At 47.6% G+C, this 24119-nt stretch overlaps 1 long non-coding RNA gene across 1 annotated transcript; it reads right to left on the bottom strand.

Annotated features, from left to right (window-relative positions):
• Positions 1-246: 246 nt before the first annotated feature.
• LOC139262085 (uncharacterized) lies at positions 247-23596 on the bottom strand. The gene is made up of 3 exons (XR_011592884.1): positions 23105-23596; positions 1297-1456; positions 247-888 (listed from the first exon to the last, which is right to left on the bottom strand). It is a non-coding gene; the product is annotated as an uncharacterized lncRNA (long non-coding RNA).
• Between the last annotated feature and the right edge of the window lie 523 nt (positions 23597-24119).

Here is a 24119-nt window from a genome sequence, read left to right on the forward strand (position 1 = left end):
GGTTTTAATAAAATTACAACTTTTTAACGTAATTTTTTAATTACAAACAACAAAATACCCTCCCACCCCCACCCCACCCCAACAGGGAAATGACAACACCAACAATAAATGTGAACAATAGGAACAATATTAAAAAGATTGCACCCCCCTCCCTACCTGCGGCCACGTTTCTCTCCAGATCCTGCACGCCCCCGTGTCGTTTCCTCACCCACCCGTTTCAGTCCCCGGGTACTGCTGCGAAGCCGACATGCAGTGGGCGATGGCAAGACTTCCTGCCGTGGTGGGGGACATGCTGGGACGATCGCCTGTTGGAGGGCTTTGGTGGGGAAGACAAAACAGGGGGGATCACCTTCCGAGTCAGGAGGTGGTGTATCCTCCTGACCCGCCTGTGTGCCGGTGTCTGTGGTCACGGGAGCTCGAGGTTGGAGGAGGAGATTCCACGCAACTCCAGGATCATTTGCTGCGTTGCCTCCGCTTGGCTAGCAGACACCCGGGAGAATTCCTACGTGAACCCCACAAACACCTGGAGCTGCTCGCGACAGACTCCTCGCACCGTCGTGCCAGGCACTCCACGCAGTGGTCCAGGGTAGGCCTTTGCTCAAGCCGCTGACCCGGCCTCCATGGGGTCTGCAACAGCACCAATGTGTGCCTTGGCATTATCAACTGCATGCCGCTTAGTTCTGGTACCTCCTCAGTTGGGATCCCCATTGGGGCCGCAGGTTCCCCAGACAGAGGGACGCAAGGGACATCCTCCTGTCTCCAGGCATTCCTCCTCCTCCTCGGGCTCGGTGGTCTCCTTCTCTTCCCCACCCGTGGTGAATGACACATACAGTGGGCCAGGTCCATGTGAGCGTCTGTCCTCCCGTTGCACTTCTGCAGCTGGTAAAGCTGCAAGACACAATTGAGATTATTGGAGCAGAAAACATTGTTGCACCGTACTGGCATACTTAGGAGGAACAGCACTAATCCCATAAATGTGACAGAGAAATGTTACATATTAATGCATCATATGGTGGTATCTATGGCAGTACATCTATGTGGAAATCACTGCGCCAGAGAGCTGTGGAGGCTGGATCAGTCGCAGATAGACCAAATGATAAGGGAGCGAGGGTTTATGGGGTGCGGACAGAGACGGGGACAGATAGCCAGATGGCCTGCTCTTATGTTCTTATGTTGTCAACCTGAGCGTTGCAGAGAGTCGCACAGAAGCTGCATGCATAACATGACATCATTTGTCGATGATATGAGAATGAAATGATGTCACATAGCTCTTGTGTTGCTTGACACATTACTCACGTGGCTCATGCGATGGTCCGGCAACACCACGGGTGGTGACCGCTCGACTGTGGGCCCCCACTAGTGCTGCAGCACGTTCCTCCAGGTGGGTGAGGGTCTGTATTACAGCAGGGCCTCCCCCGGTGCACCTCTGCTGAGCCCGATTATGAGATATCTTTCTCTGCCAATGTGAATAGAGCATGGCATAAGCTACTTGACTAGGTTATGTCATTTATACACAACAGTTTCAAACGATATATGCTAATAGGGGTTGTGTCCACAATTTAATGACAGTAGCTGATGTCCAAAAGTGTCCCAGGCCAGACAGTGAGCAAAGGCAGCTCTCCCCCAGTCCATGCTGGGTCCCTGTGTAAGTGACAGCAGCCAGAGAGACTTAAAACGGGCACCGGTTCATGGCCCTGTCCAGTTCTTAGCGGGGATGATATATGTTATATAAGTTAGAATAACAAGCTTACATTCAATCCAGGAGAATTACCATTATAATGATTATTATACTTAGAAAGTGCATCATTAAAATATAAAGTTGTGCTTACTCTTGCTGAAGCAACGAGGCTGTTCCAGCATTTGCGGCAGTGGTCAGAGCCCCAGGGCTTGTGGGACACGGACGAGGCGACCTCCGCTATCTCGCCCCATAACCTGCGGTACGCCCGTGGTGCTGGTTTCCCACTCAGGTTCCCACAAGGGTGTCGTTGGCCTCCTCAGAGAAGGGTTTGGCCCTCTTCCACCCCATCTCCACATCTCTCCCACTTTCATCACTGTCAGACATATTTCTCTGTCTTTATTTCTCTCTTTCTCTCTTTTCTCTCACCTCTCTGTCTCTGCCTTCCTCCTCCTCCTCCTCTCTCTCTCTCTCTCTATCTCTCTCTCTCTCCTCTCTCGATCTCTCTTCCCCTTCTATGCATGTGTGGATGACCCCTGACCTCCCGAAATGCGGGAAAACATGGCCAACCAAAAAACAAAAAAAAGTTGCGTACCCTTTGCCATCGCTGGGCTATCACTGGGTGATGTGACATCGCTGGGCTATTGCCAAATGAAAAGCACAATCCAAAAAATGGCCGATGTTCCAGCGATCATGAACCGCTCAATTTTAACTCCCGTTCTGAGCGGTTCCCGCTAGGCTAAGGGAGGAAAAAGAACCCCTATAATATTTTGGTCTTTTATCTCTTTTCTATTTTCAGCTTTTATATTTAATCCTTTGAGGACACATAATGTCCCTGAAATTTCGGCCTCCCCGGGTCCGTATGACGTTTCTACGGACCTGGGTAGGCATCGGAAAAGCCGGTTTTCAGCGCACAATGCGCAGGTGCTGAAAACTGGCTTTTCCGATCTGTCAATCTCGGGAGCGAGGACATTTGCAAGGACAAGATTGTGGTATTTACCCATATCTTGCCCAGCAAATGTCCTCAAAATTCTTGCGCCTGATAAAAGCAGGCGCATAGTTTACTTTTACAGGCGTGAGAGTTTAAAAACATACAAAAATATAATTGAATTAAATTTAAAAAACACATATTATTTTTTAAAACCCTGCCCACTACATTACATTTATTTTAAAAACTTAAAAAACTCGAGAAAACATTTTTTCTCTCAGATATTTATTAACTTTAATTTCAATTAATTTTAATTATGTAAGGTGTGCTTTTTATTTTTTATTACATGTGTTTAGTGTCTTTGTTTTTTTTTCTCATTAATAGCAATGAGAACTCGTGGATACGGAATGAGAACTCGTGGATACGGAGTTCTCAATGCTATTAATGAGAAAGTTGTGGAACCTGATTGGCTGAGCAGTCACACGTGACTGCATCTTCTGCGTGGGAACCAGGAGGACGGGATCGCACTTCGCAGCACGGGAAGAGAAGGCCTCCCCACCGGAATCGTAGGCTCCTCTCGGACCACCAGGTACTTTCATAGAAATATTTCAGGTCAGAGACAATTGCCCGTGGGAAGCTTCCGACCGCAATTTCAGGGCGATTTCTGTAGCAATGTGTGATTTTAGAAAATTTAAATTTAATTCATTTAGAAATATTATCTCGGCTTCTGTCCATTCCTCTAATATGCAACAAAGAAGTTTTAAGCAAGTCAATATGTGCAGATTTCATAACAGTAAAATAGCACAACCAGTACTGCAAAGAACATTTGGTACTCAAAGAGTTAACATTTAATCAGTATCTGGTTTATTTATCAGGGAGACAATAAAAAAAAGAGTAATGCTTTGTGTGTCAAACCAGTAATCACAGCAGGCTGGGAATTCAAACCAGTGCCTTGAAAAACAGATGGTCTGCAGGGCTCCTCAGAAATCTCTGGTACGCGACTCAACTTGTGGTACTAGAACAAAAATCTCATCGACTTCAAATGAAGATGACAGAGCTAATTAAACACTGGATGGCACCTCCTCTGATCTTGTTGTTTCAGGTATGATTAATAAATTAATCTTTATCCAAAATGATTTTGAAAAAAATCCATGAATGTCTTTCAGTTCCAGTTAATGTTTTCATTGCAACTGCCAACTTATGAGTTGTTTCGAGCATAGATAGGGTAAAGATACAAATTAAATGTAAATTAGAACAACCATAGCATTTCTTAAAATGGATAGCTATATAAAGCACAAAAGCAAGTTATTTTCTGGCAAAGGATACACATGAGCTATTCAACAGTTAATCCAAGTGAATATCATTTTTTGAAAGATACAGAATCTTTGATTCTTTGTACAGTAAATGAATGTTTAAAATAACTAACAAGCATCCTCTCCAATTTATTTGTGCTTATTATGTTTAGAACGTAGCAAGATACAGAAAAAAAAACTATTTCAGTAATTATGTATCACTCAATGCAACTAGGTGCAGGGAATGGTACATACTTTAGAGGCATGAAATTCTCATGTGCAAGTGCAGTAAAGGCTAACACAACGAGGAAGGTTAGATCATTGCAGAGCACAGTGACTCTTTTCAAAATCGTGATGCTTGGAAAAGATCATGCCTTCATCATACAGGAAGACTGGAGGCCATTCACATTTTTGCCATAGATGGAAGAAAATGTATACACCATCACTAGGAGAGGTTAACTGTATTAATTGAAATCAACCAAAGTCCAAAGGATACCCGATAATGCGTCAATATGGAAACTAACAGAACCAGCGAAGATCTAATGTAACCGAGTCTCCCATTTCCTTGGGGGATTCAAAATTATTGTGGGAGACCAATAGAACCCATATGGGATTTTGGGGGCAACATAAAGAAATCAATGAAATTGCGATTAAATTGGAAACAGCTCCCTCAAGTCAAAATACATAAATGAACCACACAAACACAGATTAGGAAAGACTGTTACATATCATCATCATCATCACAGGCAGTTCGTCGGAATCGAGGAAGACTTGCTTCCACTCTAAAAGTGAGTTCTCAAGTGGCTGTACAGTCCAATGTGGGAATTACAGTCTCTGTCACATGTGGGGCAGACAGTGGTTGAAGGAAAGGGTGGGTGGGGAGTCTGGTTTGCCGCACACTCCTTCCACTGTCTGCGCTTGATTTCTGCATGCTCTCGGCGAGAGACTCAAGGTGCTCAGCGCCCTACCGGATGCTCTTCCTCCATTTTGGCCGGTCTTGGCCAGGGATTCCCAGGTACCGGTGGGGTTGTTGCACTTTATGAACTCGCGGCGGACCTGCGGGGTGTATTCAGAAGTCGCGAGTTCAAGGCTTCCTGCTTTAACAGTTAGTAGCAGGTCGGGAGTATAAAGAGCTGGAGCATGGGCCCTTCAACATCGTGGGCCAACCTGACCTGCGAGAGGACACCACCGCAGGTCGGGAGTATAAAGAGCTGGAGCGTGGGCCCTTCAACATCGTGGGCCAACCAGACCTGCGAGAGGACACCACCACAGGTCGGGAGTATAAAGAGCTGGAGCATGCCACTACAACTTCCAACGCAAATCGTCCCCAAGTGTGCGACGACTTTGAGTTGGGCGACTGGGTGACGTCATCAAGGCCCAGGTTGCTGGTTAGAGCATGGACAGGAACATCGGCGGGGCCCAGGTACAGCGGAGGAGCAGGAAGGTCGGGGCGGATGAGCGACAAGAGATCGTGGCAGAGGTGCGGTGAAGGATTGAAGTGGAGGAGCAGTGAGAGATCGTGGCTGAGATGTGACAAGAGATGAGCGGTGAGAGACTGTGGCGGAGGTGCAGCAAATGTTTTGTGGTGAAGGAGCGGCGAGAGATCATGGCGGAGGAGCAGTGAGAGATCAGTGGTGAGAGATTGTGGCGGAGGTGTGGCAGAGGAGCGGCGAGTGATCGTGGCAGAAGTGTGGTAAATGAGGATGTGGGGCCCAGAAGAGCCGAGGGCACAAGGGCAGCATGGGCCAGCCCACTCTGCGATATGTGTGTGCAATCGGTCTGTGCAGCAGAGCAGGTCTCCAGTTGTCCTGGTTTATCCGTGCCACTGGATAAAGGCCTAGCTCTGTCAAGCCCGTGTGATGATTGATATGCAACGGTCGCCACACGTTAAAAAAATCCACGCACGGGCATCTTCCATTCCTGGAGTTCAGGACTGGATTATCGGGTCCTCCATTGAAACATCTATGAACTCATCCCTTTTGGTGTGGAAGCAAGTCATCCTCGTTCGAGGGACCGCCTATGATGATGATGCACTTTATCAAGGAGGCTTTGAGGGTGTCCTTGAAATGTTTCCTCTGCCCACCTGGGGCTCGCTTGCCGTGTAGGAGTTCCGAGTAGAGCGCTTGCTTAGGAAGTCTCATGTTGGGCACGCGGACGATGTGGCCCACCCGATGGAGCTGGTCGAGTGTGGTCAGCGCTTCAATGCTGGGGATGTTGGCCTGAGCGAGAACAGTGACGTTGGTGCATCTATCCTCCCAGTGGATTTGCAGGATCTTGCAGAGGCAGCGTTAGTGGTACTTCTCCAGTGCTTTGAAATGTCTGCTGTATATGGTCCACATCTCTGAGCCATATAGGAGGGTGGGTATCACTACTGCCCTGTAGACCATAAGCTTGGTGCCAGATTTGAAGTCTGGTCTTCAAACACTCTCTTCCTCAGGCGACCGAAGGCTGCGCTGGCACACTGGAGGCGGTGTTGGACCTCGTCATTGATGTCTGCCCTTGCTGATAGTAGGCTCCCGAGGTAAGGGAAATGATCCACGTTGTCCAAGGCTGTGCCGTGGATTTTGATGACCAGGGTGGGGGGGGGGGGGGTAGTCAGTGCTGTGTGGCAGGGTCAGATTGGTGGAGGACCTTTGTCTTTCGAATGTTTAGTGTGAGGCCCATGCTTTTGCACGCCTCGGTGAAGGTGTTGACGATGGCTTAGAGTTCGGCCTCCGTGTCTGCGCAGACCGAAGCGTCGTCCACGTACTGTAGTTCGATGACAGAGAATGGGATGATCTTGGATCTAGCCTGGAGGCAGCGAAGGTTGAACAGGTTCACACTGGTTCTATAGTTTAGTTCCACTCCAGCGGGGAGTTTGTTGAGAGTGAGATGGAGCATTGCAGCAAGGAAGATCGAGAAAAGCGTTGGTGCGATGACGCAGCCCTGCTTGACCCCGATCCGGATGTGGATTGGGTCTGTGGTGGATCCGTTGGTCAGGATCACGGCTTGTATGTCATCGTGGAGCAGGCGGAGGATGGTGACAAACTTTTGGGGGCAGCCGAAACGGAGGAGGACGCTCCATAGTCCCTCACGGCTAACAGTTTCAAAGGCCTTTGTGAGGTCAAAGAAGACTGTGTGCAAGGGTTGATGCTGTTCCCTGCATTTCTCTTGTAGTTGACATGCAGTGAAGATCATGGAATTGAAAATAGCTCCCTCAAGTCAAATTACAACAATTAACCACACAAACACAGTGATCCCATGTCATGCAAAGGTGAAAATAATACACAGAAAGAGGAAATCACTGGGATATATTAGAAACTGAAGCCACGTCAACAAAGATATGTGTTCTGTACATAAATTATCCAATAGTCCAGTAGGATTACAGGTAATGTGCGAGAGGAGCAGTTAGGGACAGCAGACCCTCACAGGCTGCTTGTGAGAATGTGTACATTTTACTCACTCACAAGTATTCAACCATTCTCTAGATGTAAAGAGCACCCTCTGGCCGTTGGTGATGAGCAGGCATCTGGTTCAAGGAACCTAGATTTGGGGGGATGGTGAATGGTTCAGTGGTCTACTGGTAAGTGTATGTCTGTTTTCCCCTTCAGTGAAGTAGCAAATATGTTTCCATTTTCCCCTGACACTGAACTCATTAGGCTCTTCAGGGTGAGTTTGGAGGATATGCATCGAATGTCTGGTGATGAAGCAGTGAACGTTTTGTCTGTTTTCTCTATCATTATCAGAGGGAGTTTTTGTCTATATTCCCAGTTGGTTAATGGACATTTATGCAGTTGCTAGTGGAATCAGCTTTTCTTTTCATGAATATTTGAAGTCAAGGACCTCAGAAGCTGAAACTGAGCCAAACCCTGAACACAGCAAAGCTCTCATCCCTAGAGCCCAGTGTTCTGGTATTATAATCATTAAGTTTGTCTTCTTAACACTAAATTCAAATACAAAACTAATTTAAAATAAATTGCACCTTGAATTTCTAACATACCCACAGAATTATTTCACTGCAGCTTATGTACATTTGAATAACATTCTTACATGGAAACAAATATGGAAATTGATAAAGAGCAGTCCCTACCTACATCATTACCTCTGATGAAACACACATTAGGCACAATGTTACCATGGTGCATTCAAATTTCCTACTTCCACAAATAAGCCACAATTTTCTGAGGCCTACAAGAACCTCAATGACACAGCAAATCAAGCCTCTGACCTTGAGTGGCACGTTCACACTGCACTCAATTTTCCCACAGGCAAATTCGACTGTTTAAAGTCAGCTATGCTATCGGCATGTGAAATCCCCCCTTAACATTCCAAATTTATTGTTACATTTCTGGATGTCAAGCCAAGCTCCACCATTACTCATAAAAACTGGCTGCTTCTCTGGGAAACAGGTCTGGCTAGCTTTTGGAAAATCCTCAAGGAAAATAGCATTTGCCTAAAGATTGCCAATGTTTTGTTGTTGTAGCTTTTGGGGATTGGAAATTTCTGTGGATGCCTCCGTTTTTGGGTGTACAGGTACATGAAACCATTGACCTCTACTGGAAATGTGGCACACAGCCTCTATGCAGTGAAGGTGTGCTACCAAAGCGGAACAAAGCGGTGTGCTGGCTTTGCAGGCAATCGGCAGAGGGAACAGGTAATGGATTCGGGCGGTGCCTCACTTGAAGGAATTGTAGGAATGAATGCAAAGATGCCCATACTTATCCTAACCCTTCTCTGCTACCACTTCTGCTGGACCTTGGAGACTGCATTGACAAGTTCCACAATCTCCTCCCAGGCAGCTTGGACCTCTGCTTTTGGGGAGGGAGTGTGACCTTCCACTCCAAAGAGGTCTTCCCTCCTTCACTGCACCACCTGCACAAGGACCTGCAAAGTAGCATTGGCTGAAACCACTAGATATCTCCTGCAGGATCAGATTTATTTGCAACAGCACCCATTATCTGTTGTAAATCATGCTACTGCACTTTATAAACAGGTTCGAGCTAGTCTCAAATGGTTACAACAGAAAATGTTGAAAAAAATCCAAATATGTCTAAATTGTCTTTAATCAATGTTTGGAGGGGAGGGTGGAGATAAGTTGCTATGGCACCTTGCCACAGTATAGCATGGTCAACACTAACAACCTGAAGACACAAAATAATCTGTTACATTTTTAAAATGTTAGAATTCATGTGTTTAGTAAGAACAAATTTATACAGGTACCTCCTCCTCTGAAGCCCATAGCAACACTAGATGTCAGGAATGCAGTGTTCTTTACAGCCACAGTTGCTAGGGTACAAATGAAGGGAAATACATCGTATGACATAATTTCATCATTTGTGTCCTATTATGAAAGACCTAAGAAATGTTATACAGCTAATATTATACGGCCAATACCACCTTCATTGTTAAATCCCAAAAGTGGTACTGAGTAGCAGGAAGCTGGAAGAATGGCTCCTCTCCTGATCTTCCTCTATCACCTGCCTGGGATTTGACTTCTTTACTGGTGTAACTACACAGAAAAATCGCTCACCTGTCAATAACATGACCATCATGCTTTGTGCCTATTTCCCAAACAGTGCTACAGAGAGGCTTTATTCATAGAATTATAGGGCTACATTTTGCACTTTTGTGCATATCGTCCAAAAATGGGCATTATTTCCGGCATGGGCGGTTAAAAATAGGTTTTCAGATCGCCGGCTTCTCGCCCATTCTCAAAGCACCTAGTCTCCATTTTTTTAAACGGGCGTTACCGCGAGCGATATGAAATGGGCGGTAGCATTAAATCTCGCTGACCTTCTGCCACAAAATGTCGCCATCCTTAGCAACAGCATGGCAACGCTCGATTCCCGCGATTCAGGAGGTCAAGGGTCATCATGACATGCGCAGAAGAGGAGACAGAGAGAGAGGGAGCTCAGAGGGACTGAAGGCGTGTCTGGGTGTGGTGTGGCTGCTTTGGGAGGAGGGAGGGAAACTTTAGAGCTTCACAGTAAGTAGGGAAACAACAATTAGCTGTTACCAGCCACATACTTGCCCGAATTTGGCCTATAATGGAGGGAGAGGAGGAGGCATCACAGCACGCTGTGGAGACTGACGCTGGAGAGAGCAGTGAGGTGGGAGAGGAGCACATTGGAGAACCACAAGGTTCTTGGACGAGGCAAATGCCTCCCTCCTGCAGGAGGTCGAGTTACACTGGAGTGATTTGACACACGGAGAGCATGGGAAGCCCACATCAAAGGCCTACGAGAAGATATGGACCGAGATGGACCGGCGACCAACGAGGTGCGTGAGGGCAACCAATGCTGCAAACGATGGAACAACCTTGTGGGATCTGCAAGAGTAAGTATTACATTGATTTATATGTACTTATGTATTTATATAATTTGATTTGTAACAGTCATGAATGACTATCAGCAGATATGACGTCTTTCACCTTTACCGGGAAAGTTTTACTCAAAGCCTGCGGTCACGGTGCATGTCTTTAGGTAAAGAAAATCATTTTCATATTAATCATGATTACATCTGTCGGTTGTATCAGTGTTTGTGACAGTACCTAGCAATGATATCACGCAATGATCTCATGCCATGTCGTCCTGTCACCTTTTACAGAAGGTATCGACGATGAGGTCCATGCAGAGGCGAACGGGTGAGGGGCCACCAGTCCCCAGCGACATCACTGAGATGGAGTGATCAGCTCATCGAAGCATTGGGGGGCATATCCCGACAGCTGGCCACCATAACCGAGTACATTCTGCGGACGGCGGAGGCCCTGGATGCGATATCCAGGCACACTGCTGGCACAGGCCTCCCAGTGATCCCAGAGCGAGGCATTCCACCCCTAGGTCCCGCACCACCACTCGGAACGACAGATGAGAGCAAGGACCAAGATCCTGCTTCTGCATCAGAGAATGTTGCCCCCTCGGCACCCCCCCGCTCCCGTACCCTTGCAACCACCTCATCTGCCTTCATCCCCCCCCAATGAGGGCACCGACTGAGGAGCTTCCTGGCCAGGCGCAGTGGAGTGAGGAGGGGAAGGGGTAGAGGTGGGAAGAAGAAGGGGAGGGGGGAAGGAAAGTGAGGTGCATGTCCGCAGCTGATGGCTGTGTTATATCTCCATCTGGGTGTATGCAATTTGTTGTAATGTATGGGGGCCCGGTACCACCAGTGGGGTGTGGGCAGGGTTTGGCTGTTATTGCCTGTGATACTTATGATTTCAGATCAATGTTGGTATAAAACATTTTTTATTGAACATAACCTTTTGCGCATTATCTCAGACATCAGTGGTGGGGAAAATGTTGGAATCAATTATTAAAGATGAAATAGCAGCGCATTTGGAAAGCAGTAACAGGATCGGTCCAAGTCAGCATGGATTTATGAAAGGGAAATCATGCTTGACAAATCTTCTGGTATTTTTTGAGGATGTAACTAGTAGAGTGGACAAGGGAGAACCAGTGGATGTGGTGTATTTTGGACTTTCAAAAGGCTTTTGACAAGATCCCACACAAGAGATTGGTGTGCAAAATCAAAGCACATGGTATTGGGGGTAATATACTGACGTGGATAGAGAACTGGTTGGCAGACAGGAAGCAGAGAGTCGGGATAAACAAGTCCTTTTCAGAATGGCAGACAGTGACTAGTGGAGTCCGCAGGGCTCAGTGCTGGGACCCCAGCTCTTTACAATATACATCAATGATTTGGATGAAGGAATTGAGTGTAATATCTCCAAGTTTGCAGATGACACTAAACTGGGTGGCGGTGTGAGCTGTGAGGGAGATGCTAAGAGGCTGCAGGGTGACTTAGACAGGTTAGGTGAGTGGGCAAATACATGGCTGATGCAGTATAATGTGGATAAATGTGAACTTATCGACTTTGGGGGCAAAAACGCGAAGGCAGAATATTATCTGAATGGTGGCAGATTAGGAAAAGGGGAGGTGCAACGAGACCTGGGTATCATGGTTCATCAGTCATTGAAAGTTGGCATACAGGTACATCAGGCGGTGAAGAAGGCAAATGGTATGTTGGCCTTCATAGCTAGGGGATTTGAATATAGGAGCAGGGAGGTCTTACTGCAGTTGTACAAGGCCTTGGTGAGGCCTCACCTGGAATATTGTGTTCATTTTTGGTCTCCTAATCTGAGGAAGGATGTTCTTGCTATTGAGGGATTGCAGCAAAGGTTCACCAAACTGATTCCCGGGATGGCTGGACTGACATATGAGGAGAGACAGGATCAACTTGGCCTTTATACATTGGAGTTTAGAAGGATGAGAGGGGATCTCATAGAAACATACAAGATTCTGACGGAACGGGACAGGTTAGATGCGAGTAGATTGTTCCCGATGTTGGGGAAGTCCAGAACCAGGGGACACAGTCTTAGGATAAGGGGTAGGCCATTTAGGACTGAGATGAGGAGAAACTTCTTCACTCAGAGAGTTGTTAACCTGTGGAATTCCCTGCCACACAGAGTTGTTGATGCCAGTTCATTGGATATATTCAAAAGGGAGTTAGATATGGCCCTTACGGCTAAGGGGATCAAGGGGTATGGAGAGAAAGCAGGAAAGGGGTACTGAGGGAATGATCAGCCATGATCATATCGAATGGTGGTGCAGGCTCGAAGGGCCGAATGGCCTACTCCTGCACCTATTTTTCTATAGCTGGACCATTACACACTGGTGATTCATTAACATGAAAGGGTTAAATACAACTTAACTTCAATCAACGTAAACTTTAACTGGCACCAAGGTGATGGGCACCATTGATGTCTGGGCTGCACACACACAGCAGTGTGTCAGCGTTGTTACTCACATCAATGTTCATTCAGGCAAATCGTTCAGATATCAGCTCCTCACGTAAGCTATGTAGCCACCACGGGCCCTTTCCTGTGGTCTGGAGGGGGTCGTGGGCATGGTTGCATAGCCAGCCTGATTGTCTGGCCCTAGGTCAGCATCCAGCCCCTCGTCGTCCTCTTCCTCTCTCTTCTCAGGTGGAGCATCAGTGCCTTCTGGCAATTCTTGGCTCCTCCTGATAACCAGGTTGTGCAGTATGGAGTACACGACTTGCTCAGGGTTGTATTGTAGCTCCCCTCCTGAGTGTTCCAGACAAACGAAGCACTGCTTAAGCACAGTTATTGTTTTCTGGACCACATTGCGTGTGTCTCTGTGGCTCCGGTTGTATCGCTTCTAGGCCTCGGTGTAGGTGTCACGCAGGGGGGTCATCAGCCTGGTGGCTAGGTCATATCGGTTATCACCAAACATCCAGCAATGTCCTTGTGGCTGACTCTTAATGATGTCAGAGACAGCTCTCTCATGCAGGATGTGAGCCTCATCGAAGGTGCCCGGACATTTGGCATTCACTGCCATGGTGATCTGGTTGTGGTCGACAACTAGTTGGACCTTCAGGGTGTGAAATTCTTTTCTGTTACAAAAACACTCCAGGTCCTGAGAAGGTGGCCGCATGATGATGTGAGTGCACTGTATAGCTCCCTGCATCCTGAGGAACTTAACAATGCGGTAGAATGCTCCAGCCCTGTCAGTCTGAACCTCCGTGGTCATGGGGAAGCTGATAAAGTCCATCCTTCTCACGTACAGGGCCTCCGTGACCTGTCTAATGCAGAGATGGGTTGCATGGTGAGACAGAGGGCAAATCTCAACCGCGGAGGCCCCTAAGGAACCGGTCGCATAGAAAGACAGTGCCGCAGTGACCTTAACCTCGACCGACACTGATGACCTGATGGCAGGCTACATATGTGGTCTGATGAGCTCACATATTTCATTGATCACCACCTTGTGGAAGCGCAGTCTCTGAAGGCAGGTGTGGTTGGACACGTTGAGGTAAGACCTCTTTTCCATGTACATGCGGGGTGTGTATGGTCTGGCCCTCCTCCTCATTCTTGCACGTCTTAAATTGGGCACATAATGATATGCAGCACACATTGAGCCACCTGCACTCTGCAGCATCTGCGTACTAATCGATGCAGGCTGAGAAATGGCTGGCCCCATTGCATTGAAAGTATAATAGCGATTGATCAGAAGCAATGATTTCCTCACTAAAATACACCTGGAGTAAACCCCCAATAGTCCAGAGTCTGAAAATATGTCTGTTGAGATGGTCACTTCACCTGAGAAGAACTCCAGAGTCAATGCAAACTCTCCCAAAGTTGAAGCAGCCTTTTGAATGAAGCGACATGCAATTTAAAAAATGGCAGCCACACCGCTGGCTTTAGTTCAGAACAGTTCCACTTTTTCTGGCTGGTTTTTTGTGTGAGCGATATTGTGGCCGATATGTGTGCGAGGTGGTGGAAGTAACGCTGGGCGATATTATGGGTGTCGATTTCGCCCAGTCTGATGATTCCACCCAAAAAAAGTGGGCAGGCGGCAATATTTTTTCCCGACGTTAAGCACATGGGGAGGGTTCACTCGGCAATAAGTTTCCGAAAAATGCCCAAAATGGGCGATATATGGGTGTTATACATCATTTCAGCGGTAAAATGGGTGTTAAGCATGCAAAAAAAGTGGAGGTTCGTGTTATGTATTTAACCCCTTGCAACCTGCATCACACCTGACCACCAGAGGGCCTACCTGTTGGAGTCCCAAGGGATCCCAGCATTCCTTGGGAGCACAATGTATAAGCAGGCTACTCATGAAGTACCTGCACTCAATCTGACCATTTATTATGTGCGTAAAAATTGGCGAGGAGGTAACGAACAACCCATGCGAAAATACAAAGAACAGTTGGTATCCGGGAGAAGTTCTCAGAACAGGACGATTGGGAGGCCTCCGTGGAGAGACTCAACCAATACTTCGTGGCCAACGAGCTGGAAAGGGACGAGAATGCGACCTAACGAAGGGCGATCCTCCTAACTGTCTGTGGGGCAACAGCCTATGGCCTCATGAAGAATCTTCTGGCCCCAGCAAAACCAACAGAGAAATCCTACGAAGAATTGTGTACACTGGTCCAGGGGCACCTAAATCCTAAGGAAAGTGTTTTGATGGCAAGATATCGGTTCTACACGTGTCAACGATCGGAGGGTCAGGAAGTGGTGAGCTACGTCGCCGAACTAAGGCGCCTTGCAGGACACTGAGTTTGAGGGATTCCTAGAACAAATGCTCAGAGACTTTTTTCTACTGGGCATCGGACATGAGACAATCCTTCGCAAACTGTTGACTGTAGAAACTCCGAATCTGAGTAAAGCCATAACAATAGCCCAGGCATTTATGTCCACCAGCGACAACACCGAGCAGATTTCGCAGAACAAAGAAGTTTTGGCCAGTGCAAAAAGTAACGCGGGTTTTGAGCAGAAATGTACAGGGCAGAACGTACACACCGGCGGCTGTAGCCCAACCTCAATTGACCGAGAATCTGCCATTATCTGTTAATGCGAGGCAGTTAACATCCTGTTGGCGTTGCGGAGGTGATCATCGGCCCCATCAATGCTGCTTTAAGCACTATGCGTGCAATGGCTGCAGAACAATGGGACACCTCCAACGAATGTGCAGGCGAGCTGCAAACCCTGAAAACCATTATGTTGCAGAGGAAGATCGATCCACAGTGGATCAGACAGAATTGGAAACTTGTACAGAGGAGGCAGAGGTGTACGGGGTACACACGTTCACCAATAATGTGGAAAGTTGAATTGAACAGTATTCCAGTGTCTATGGAGCTGGACACGGGGGCAAGTCAGTCCATAATGAGTAAAACGGCCTTCGACAGGCTGTGGGGAAAGAAGGCACACAGGCCCAAGCTCAGCCTCATTCACACTAAACTAAGGACTTACACAAAGGAACTAACCCCTGTAATTGGCAGTGCTGAAGTCAAATTCTCCTGTGATGGAGCAGTACACGAACTCCTGCTGTAGATTGTGCCAGGGGATGGCCCCACGTTGTTTGGCAGAAGCTGGCTGGGGAAAATCCATTGGAACTGGGACGACATCCGAGCGCTTTCATCCTTTGACGACACCACATGTACCCAGGTTCTAAGTAAGTTCCCTTCGTTATTCGAGCCAGGCATTGGAAGCATCTTGGGGGCGAAAGTGCAGATCCATTTGGTTCCTGGTACGCGACCAATCCACCACAAGGTTCAAGTGGTACCGTACATGATGTGTGAAAAAATGGAAATCAAGCTGGACAGGCTGCAACATGAAGGCATCATCGCGCCGGTGGAATTCAACGACTGAGCTAGTCCGATTGTTCCGGTACTCAAGGAGGACGGTACGATTAGAATTTGCGGGGACTATAAAGTAACGATTAACCGTTTTTCGCTGCAGGACCAGTACCCGCTACCCAAGGCAGACGACCCATTTCCGACCCTGGCTGGAGGGAGGACGTTCATCAAGCTGGACCTGACCCAGGCCTACATGACGCAGGAGCTGGAGGAGTGTTCGAAAGGCCTCACCTGCATCAATACGCACAAAGGTCTGTTTAGCTACAACCGGTGCTCGTTCAGGACATGGTCGGCCGCAGCGATCTTCCAGCGGAACATGGAGAGCCTGCTAAAGTCAGTTCCTTGCACAGTGGTGTTCCAGGACGACATATTGGTTACAGGTTGGGACACCATGGAGCACTTGAAGAATCTGGAGGAGGTTCTTAGTCGGTTGGATTGCGTGGGGCTCAGGTTGAAATGCTCGAAGTCTGTCTTCCTGGCACAGGACGTCGAATTCTTAGGAAGGAGAATCGCAGCCGACGGCATCAGACCCACCGATGCCAAGACGGAGGCCATCAAGAACGCGCCGCGACCACAGAACGTGACGGAGCTGTGGTCGTTCCTGGGACTCCTTAACTACTTCGGTAATTTCCTACCTGGGTTAAGCACTCTGCTAGAACCCTACATGTGCTGCTGTGCAAGGGAGACGACTGGGTATGGGGGAATTCACAAGAGGCTGCCTTTAAGAAAGCCAGAAACTTATTGTGTTCCAACAAACTGCTTGTCCTGTATAACCCATGTAAAAGATTGGTGTTAGCTTGCGATACGTCGTATTACGGGGTCGGGTGTGTAATACAACAGGCTAATGAATTGGGAATTTTGCAACCAGTTGCGTATGTGTCCAGGAGTTTGTCCAAGGCCGAAAGGGCCTATAGCATGGTGGAAAAAGAGGATCTAGCATGCATTTACGGGGTAAAAAAAATGCACCAGTACTTATTTGGCCTCATGTTCGAGCTTGAAACTGACCACAAACCGCTCATATCGCTATTCTCGGAGAGCAAAGGGATTAATACCAATCCCTCTGTCCGCATCCAAAGATGGGCGCTCACGCTGTCGGCACACATCTATGTAATCTGCCACAGACCGGGCACAGAGAACTGCACAGATGCTCTCAGTCCACTACCACTGCCCACCACCGGGATGGAAATGGCACTGCTAGCGGACTTGCTCATGGTCATGGAGGCATTTGAGAACGAAAAATCCCCCGTTACGGCCCACCAGATCAGGACCTGGGCCATTCAGGATCCTTTACTGTCCTTGGTAAAAAACTGTGTCCTCCATGGGAGCTGGTCCAGTGTCCCAATGGAGGTGCAGGAAGCGATTAAGCCATTCCACAGACGCAAAGATGAGCTGTCCCTGCAGGCGGACTGTCTTTTGTGGAGCAATTGCGTAGTCTTGCCCAAGAAAGGCAGAGACACATTTATTTGCAAACTACACAACACCCACCCAAGCATCGTAATGATGAAAGCCATAGCCAGCTCCCACGTGTGGTGACCTGCATCAACTCAGATTTAGAGTCATGTGTGCGCCAGTGCAACACTTGCTCTCAGTTGAGCAATGCACCCAGAGAGGCACCGCTAAGTTTGTGGTCCTGGCCCTCCAAACCATGGTCGAGGATCCAGGTGGACTATGTGGCCCCATTCCTAGGCAAAATGTTTTTGGTTGTCGTGGACGCATACTCAAAGTGGATTGAATATGCAATAATGTCTGTAAGCACATCCACGACCACCATTGAAAGTCTATGAGCTATATTTGCCACGCACGGCTGGCCCGATGTCCTAGTCAGTGACAATGGGCTCTGCTTCATCTGTCATGTATTCAACTATCATTGTAACTCATGTATAAGCTGACCTAAGTTGTACACCTTGAGAACATTGACCACAAGGGGCTGAACTTGTGGGAGACACTCCTAACCTGGACTTTCAGGTACAAAAGGGGAAGCTCCACCCACCTTCATCACTTGAGGTCTTGGTAATAAAGGTAACTGGTCACAGAGTGACCTTCTCTCAAGTATGGGCCTCGTGTGCATTTATACTGTATAGTAAGGACATATCATTGGCAACGAGAAACTGGGATTTAAACCACGCGATCATGGCCACTAGCAGCACAGAAGAGAGGTACTGTGTTGGAGATGATTGGGACGACTTTATTGAGAGACTACAGCAAAGTTTTGTCACTAAGGAATGGTTGGGACAGGATTCGGCCGACAAACGCAGGGCTCATCTCCTGATGGTTTGTGGATCCAGAATATATTCCCTGATGAAGGACCTTCTAGCGCTAGAGAAGCCGGCGGACAAGACGTTCGAAGAGCTCACTAAGTTGATTGGGGAACACCTTAAACCGGCGAGCAGCATGCACGTGGCGAGACACCGGTTTTACACGCACCGGCGGCAAGAAGAGCAAAGCGTTCCAGACTTCGTGGCAGACCTCCGGCGACTGGCGAGCCTATGTAAGTTCACAGATGCATGCAGAGCGGAGATGCTGCAAGACTTTTTTATTGAGGGCATCGGGCACGCTGGGGTTTTCAGGAAACTGATTGAGACCAAAGACTTGACCTTGGAAGCGGCGGCTCTGATAGCCCAGACATTTATCTCAGGGGAGGAAGAGACCAGAATGATGTATGACAAAAATCTTGGCTCAAATGCGGCAAACGACCAGGGAGTCAACATTGTTAACGCGGCACACAGTTCTCTAGGCAGACAAGAGCAATCGGACATGCTCCAGCATGTAGTCGAACCCAAAGGGGGAATTCAACAGAGACAATGGCTAGCTGAATGGCGATTCATGCCATCGCAATGGACAATGCGGCCAGTAATGGGGCCATCAACACCTGTTAATAGTGCGCTTCAGGACAGTTACAGAGACAGTCAGAGACGATCGACTGGCAATGGACCTTTTGTTTCCAACAACGGGGCCTCCAGCTCATGCTGGAGGTGTGGAGGCAAACACCCAGCCAGAGCTTACAGGTATCAGCAATATACCTGCAGAAACTGCAACGTCAGCGGTCACTTGGCATGTATGTGCAGGAAGCCTGCAACCAGGTTGATGTACGAGGAGGACGGGCCTGATGTAAGCCCTACGAGGCCAAATGAATACTGGGGGAAATCGCTGGAAGCTGAAGTTCAGCGAGTTCATGTGGAGCACATATACAGTTCATACACCAGGACGCCACCGATAATGATGAAAGTGCTCCTCAGTGGCATCCCAGTATTAATGGAGCGAGACACTGGGGCAGAGAGGTGTTTCTCAGAAAACTTCACAATGAGCACCCGGGCATTGTCATGATGAAGGCAATTGCCAGGTCACACGTTTGGTGGCCAGGGATAGATGCAGACCTGGAACTTTGTGTTCGCAGGTGCAACATGTGTGCTAAGCTGGGCAACGCACCCAGGGAAGCCCCCCCTTAGCCCCTGGTCCTGGCCCGACAAGCCATGGTCACGCATCCATGTGGACTATGCAGGTCCTTTCATGGGAAAAATATTTTTGGTTGTAGTAGATGCCTACTCCAAATGGATTGAGTGTGCCATTTTAAATTCAAGCACATCCTCGGCCACGGTAGAAAGTCTACGGGCAATGTTCGCCGCCCATGGTCTACCGGATGTCTTGGTCAGTGACAATGGCCCGTGCTTCACAAGCACTGAATTCCAGGACTTCATGGCAGGCAATGGAATCAACTATGTCAGAACGGCACCGTTCAAGTCGGCCTCAAACGGCCAGGCGGAACGAGCAGTGCAGATAATCAAACAGGATGCTCAGAATCCAAGGCGGTTCCCTACAAAGCCGCTTATCACGCCTCCTGTTGGCCAATAGATCCCGAACACACTCGCTCACAGGGGTTCCACCCGCAGAGCTGCTAATGAAAAGGACGCTTAAAACCGTTTATCCTTTATACACCCCACTATGAAAGAAATTGTTGAGAGCAGGCGTCAGTCACAATGTGACTACCATGACAGGAAGTGATGTATTGATGTCAATGACCCTGTTTTTGTCCTTAATTACGTTGCAGGGCCCAAATGGCTTGCAGGCACTGTGTTTGCCAAAGTGGGGAATCGGGTTTTGGTAGTTAAACTTACCAATGGACAAATCTGCCGCAAATACATGGATCAAACAAAAAGGAGGTTCAGTAACCCCATAGAAGAAGCCGAGGAAGAACACGACGTAGAGTTTACTCTACCACAGGTGACCAAACACCGGAACCAAGTGGAGGAGAGCCCAGTCACTGTAGGCAGTACAGACAGACCTGAGGCACTGCAAGCAGCAGACACTCAGGCCAGCGCCCAACAACCGGAGCCCCAACTCAGGCGCTCTACAAGGGAGCGTAAACCACCAGAGAGACTTAACCTGTGATCCCAATAAGACTTTGGGGGGGAGGTGATGTCATGTATTCAACTGTCATTGTAACCCATGTATAAGCTGACCTAAGTTGTACACCTTGAGAACATTGACCACAAGGGGGTGAACTTGTGGGAGACACTCCTAACCTGGACTTTCAGGTACAAAAGGGGAAGCTCCACCCACCTTCATCACTTGAGGTCTTGGTAATAAAGGTAACTGGTCACAGAGTGACCTTCTCTCAAGTATGGGCCTCGTGTGCATTTATACTGTATAGTAAGGACATATCATCACCAGTGCTGAATTCGAAGAATTCATGAGCCGCAACGGGATCAAACATGTCACATCTGCCCCATTCAAGCCCACATCCAACGGCCAGGCAGAACAGGCAGTTCAGACCATCAAGCAAAACTTGAAACACGTGTCGAGAGGTTCCCTGCAGACCCGGTTGTCCCGAGTACTGCTCAGCTACCGCACCAGACCCCACTCACTCACCGGGATTCTCCCAGCTGAGCTGCTCATGAAAAGGGCGCTCAAAACAAGGCTCTCTCTGGTCCACCAAGATCTACATGATCACGTAGAGGACAAGCGGCATCAACAAAGTGTGTACCATGACCGCGCAAATTTGTCAGGCGATATTGAGATCAATGATCCTGTGTTTGTGCTCAATTATGGACATGGTCCCAAATGGCTCGCTGGCATGGTCACAGCCAAAGAAGGGAGTAGGGTATTTCAGGTCAAACTGACCAATGGACAAACGCACAGAAAACACTTGGACCAAATCAAATTGCGGTTCACCAATAGCTACGAACAACCTGAAGAGGACACCACCAACTTTGACCTTCCAACACAGACACAAGTGGCAACTGACATCATAGTTGACCACGAAACTGAACTCATCATCCCCAGCAACCCAGCAAGGCCGGCTGCCCAACAGCCCAATGAAGAACTGACCAACCCACCTACACCAGCATTTGTACCGAGACGATCGACAAGGGAGCGCAAAGCCCCAGATCGTCTCACCTTGTAAATAAGTGTACTGTTGACTTTACGGGGGAGTGATGTTATGTGTTTAATCCCTTGTAACCTGCATCACACCTGACCACCAAAGGGCCCACCTGTTGGAGTCCCAAGGGATCCCAGCATCCTTTGGGAGCACAGTATATAAGCAGTCCACCCATGAGTTACCTGCACTCTGGAACCTTAATAAAGGAGCTAAGGTCACACTTGCTCATTACACACAGTACTCAGTCTGACCATTTAGTATGAGCGTAACAGTTCTAACTCATAGAAATTTACAGCACAAAGAGCCGGTTGACAAAGAGCTATCCAGCCTGATTTCACTTTCCAGCTCTTGATCCGCAGCCCTGTAGGTTACAGCACTTCAAGTACACATCCAAGTACTTTTTAAATGTGGTGAGGGTTTCTGCTTCTACCAACCTTTCAGGCAGTGAGTTCTAGACCCCCACCACCCTCTGGGGGAATACATTTCCCCTCAAATCCCCTCTGAACCTCCTACCAATTACTTTAATTCTATGCCCCTGGTTGTTGACCCCTCTGCTAAGGGAAATAGGTCCTTCCTATTCTCTCTATCTAGGCCCCTCATAATTTTATACACCTCAATAAGCTCCCCCCTCAGCCTCCTCTGTTCCAAAGAAAACAAACACAGTCTATCTAATCTTTCTTCATAGCTAAAATTCTGCAGTCCAGGCAACATCCTCCTAAATCTCCTCTGTACCCTCTCTAGTGCAATCACATCTTTCCTGTAATGTGGTGACCAGAACTGCACGCAGTACTCTAGCTGTGGCCTAACTAGTGTTTTATACAGTTCAAGCATAACCACCCTGCTCTTGTATTCTGTGCCTCAGCAAATAAAGGCAAGTATTCCATATGCCTTCTTAACCATCTTATCTACCTGGCTTGCTACCTTTAGGGATCTGTGGATATGCACTCCAAGGTCTCTTTGTTCCTCTACACTTCTCAGTGTCCTACCATTTAATGTGTATTCCCTTGCCTTGTTAGCCCTCCCCAAATGCATTATCTCACATTTCTCTGGATTGAATTCCATCTGCCACTGTTCTGCCCACCTGACCAGTTCATTGGCATCTTCCTGGAGTCTACAGCTTTCTTCTTCATTATCAATCACAGAGCCGATTTTAGTATCATCTGCCAACTTCTTAATCATAACCTCTACACTTTTTGGGCCGAAAATTGGCCAGGAGTTGCTCTGTTTTTTTTGGAGCAATTTGATTTTTCTGGACTATCTTAAAAATCCCTATTCTGCACATTTAATTTGTGCCAGTGTAAGTGAATTAGTTAGGATTTTTTAAATTTAGTTTAGTTTTGTTCAAAAGGGGGCGTTACCAGCCACCTACGCCTGTTTTGGCCATTTAAGCCAGTTTGGATAGCTAATAGTTGCTCCAAACTAACTTAGGCCAGCGTATGTGGGCACTTGTGGCCGCACAGAAAACCCTTACGGAGAGTTAAGAAATCAGCGCAGGTAGCCAGAGATAGTGGGGGGAGGGGAAGGGAAGCTCCTACTCGTACTGTTTTCCCATATTTTGATACTTTGCTTTCTATCTTTGAAACAACTCTTCATTAGTTCACAGAGGACTAAACACCTTCACAACAACATTAAAGAAGCATAAAAACCAAAAATTATAAATTACAAAAAAAAAATTTTTTTAAATAAAACTTAAGTCCTACCTTCCTAACTCAGCCCCCCGAGGGATTGGACTTCTCTCCAAGGAATGAATTAGTTGTAACCTAGTACCAGGAAGGACACCAGTCCTCTAAATCCCTGGACATCAGTCACAGATTGTGGGTGTGTATCTTTTGTAATAAAGTCTGTGATCTCCTTTGACCTTGAGACACACACTGCCAGGGGTGCTTTCACTGATCGTTAGCTTTGGAGATTCTGTATCGACTTGGGTGAACTTTCTAGTGAGGCTCTGAAACGACTGCAGAAAGTTCCATTGTTTTTCTCTGGTGCATACAATTATTCAAATTCCAAGCCAAGCAGAATGAACAAAGCCTTGAGGCGTTGATATTCTATTACAGCCCTGGTCAAGTTTCAGACATAAATACCCACTTCATTAAAATGAGACTGAAGTCACTTTAACGGAAGCACCTCAGCAACAGTATCAGTACTAAAGATTATCGGGTCATCCCTTTGGCCAGGGATAGGGGTGGCGAGCATCGGGTCCCCCTCACAGCCTGCAGGATGTGCTGGGAGGGCGAGGAGCTACAGCACATGCGCGCAGCTGCCGGCACTGCTTTCGGCGCAGGGCTGTAGCTCCGCCCCCCCCCCCCCCACTCCACGAGAAATGCCGTGCCAGGACCCTTAGCAAGTTTTTTGGCGCCGTTTTGAGCACACAAAGTCGGTGCATCTCGGGGTTGGGGAAATTTGGGCTCAATATTGTATTGTTTAAATTTAGAAGCACAGTTCTAAAGCACACTAAAAGTGCAAATTCGCAAATATCATCAGAAAGCACACATACTAATTATTTTTATATTTCCAGTTTTCCAAGTACTAAACAGTTTAAAAAATGTAATAAAAATTGAGAAATAATTGACAAGTGTGTACAGCAAGAAGAAACAAACTCACATTTATAATGTGTTTTTCATGCCCTCAACGGCCCAAAGCATTTTACAGCCAATGAATTAATTTTGAAGTGAAATCCTGGCTGTTATGCAGCTAAAGAAGTAGGAAAATCTGCAC

Source organism: Pristiophorus japonicus, chromosome 4 (assembly GCF_044704955.1).
Source record: "Pristiophorus japonicus isolate sPriJap1 chromosome 4, sPriJap1.hap1, whole genome shotgun sequence".
Classification (NCBI taxonomy): domain Eukaryota; kingdom Metazoa; phylum Chordata; class Chondrichthyes; family Pristiophoridae; genus Pristiophorus; species Pristiophorus japonicus.